Raw genomic sequence first — 2,500 nt, forward strand, 5'->3', positions numbered from 1 at the left:
TCCCTTCTGATAATCTGTATTTACTTAATCAGTGCTGTATTAAACCCTCTACAACTGCCGCTGAACTCTGGGTTAAAAACGCTTTTCGTAACTCCTTACTGTTGACACTCTTCCTTTTGTCGGTCGTTGACCTGTGGTGCTTTGAATTGCAAAGATGAAAGGAGAAAAGTCGAATCCGCATAATTAAACTCCTTTTCATAGGCGATAACATTTCAGGGAATTCTTACATAAGTTGATTTAGGCTCAGTGATAAGGAATATTGTGATTCGATGCAGTATTCTGCTGTGATAGCGGGGTAAGAAGCTCGATTAGTTCTTATGAAGTGTGCAAACATGTTATACAACAGGTATTGATTTTCTGTAAAGTGATGATAAGAGAACAAATTGCGGTTTTGCCGCTAGAGAAATAAAGTCAATAGACATTTGGAATCAAATAAAATTCATCATAAATAGTATTCGGTAGCAGGGAAAAAACAAAACTAATTACCAAGATTTCTCGAAGGTTCTTACTCCCCGTGGCGTTATCATGCGCAGTTAGGACCCGTTTTCTGTGTTGAAGAGCCCTCGCGTTGCAGTGGGAAATCTATACGCGCGTTGGCTGTTGGTGCAAGGGAAGTTGCAGAATATTTATAGTTAGTGCATGTCAAGGACCTCAGTTTGCGGTAAAGATTATCGGAAGTATGTCCAGTGTGGTGAATGTTCATCCTACGCAGAAGGACATTATGAAGAAGCCCCTTTCGCCGCCTGACGAAACGACGGATGTGGTGAGAGATTCGGGTCATGGAAGCTGGGTGATGAGGCCTCGTCGCTGCCTTAAGCGTCGACTGCGTTACTGTCCCTACGACGTCATAAGTGCTTGGAGGTCATTCAGGAAACTCCGTTCGCTTTTCCATGATTTCCCTCTACTGATTGTACCCAGTTGGGAAGAAACGTCATCCTTTACGAAAACCAGCCAGAATCCAGTCAAGATTAACGTCGATGAAAGTAACGAAGAAAACGCGTACCCAGGCGAGAAAGACAACCAGGAAGTAGCACCAGGTGTTTACAAAGAAACCAATAAAGAGGAACAACCCGTAAATATCACGATTAATAAGGACTGTAACAAGGACGGACAGAGTGCAGACAAAAAGTGGCAGTATAAAGTGGACGAGGGCAGCTGTGACGAACCGGGTGCGTTCGCCGAAGATAGATTGTCGTTGGTGGAAGGATGTGAGCATGATAGTGACTCGTCAGTGATGGTTCATCACGTGACCACACCTCGTCCACGCCCTGAACCCGACGCGATGCCAGAGTCGCACAATCACGAGGAGCTTGTCGGGAGGCACGAGCGTGATAAACCATCTGTCTCGAGCATCACGACAGTCAACAGCGATAAATTGGAGACAACGGGAGATAAAACTGTTACTAATGACCAAGCCACGGAGGAATCTAAAGCTCCACAGGATAAAGCTACGACTGAGGAAGAACAGAATAAGAAAGAGTGTGGCGAGTGAACCTTTAAAAAGACTGCGACACAAGGACGATCATTATACATGTGAAGTGTTCAAAATGTTTCGGTGTTTACATATCTGGTTGTAATTCTATAGTGGATATTTTAGATAAATAAAATGTAAAAATAAAAGTAACGAGCAGTTTAATTATTCCCAACAGAGAATGGATTTGAAAAAATTGATTATTAAAAAAACATGAAATGTGACAAACTGTAGTGCAAATGAAAGAAATGAAAGTCGTAATATAGACATGCACATATGCATAAATACACACACACAAACACACACGAACACACACATACACATATATATGTATAAACATGTATATATATATATTTGTGTATATGTATATATTATATATATATATTCATACTATATATATATATATATATATATATATATATATATATATAATATATATATATACACACACACACACATATATATATGTTTACATATTTATTTACATAATATATATATATATATATATATAAATATATGCATGTATATACATATATATATATATATATATATATATATATATATATATATATATACACATATATACATATAGATATACTTATATATGTATAAATATGTATATGTATATATATAAATATATAAAACATATATATATATATATATATATATATGTAAATATATGTATATACATATATATGTAATATATATATATATATATATATATATATATATATATATATATATATATATATACATACATACATACATATATATACACATATATATATATATATGTATATATATGTATACATATGTACACACACACACACACACACACACACACACACACATATATATAATATATATATATATATATATATATATATATATAGGTATATATATACACACACACAAGCACACACATACATATGTATATGTATATATATACAGACACACATGTATACATATATATATATATATATATATATATATATATATATAAACACAGAGAGAGAGAGAGAGAGAGAG

This window comes from Penaeus chinensis, chromosome 3 (genome assembly GCF_019202785.1).
Source record: "Penaeus chinensis breed Huanghai No. 1 chromosome 3, ASM1920278v2, whole genome shotgun sequence".
NCBI classification, from domain to species: Eukaryota; Metazoa; Arthropoda; class Malacostraca; order Decapoda; family Penaeidae; genus Penaeus; species Penaeus chinensis.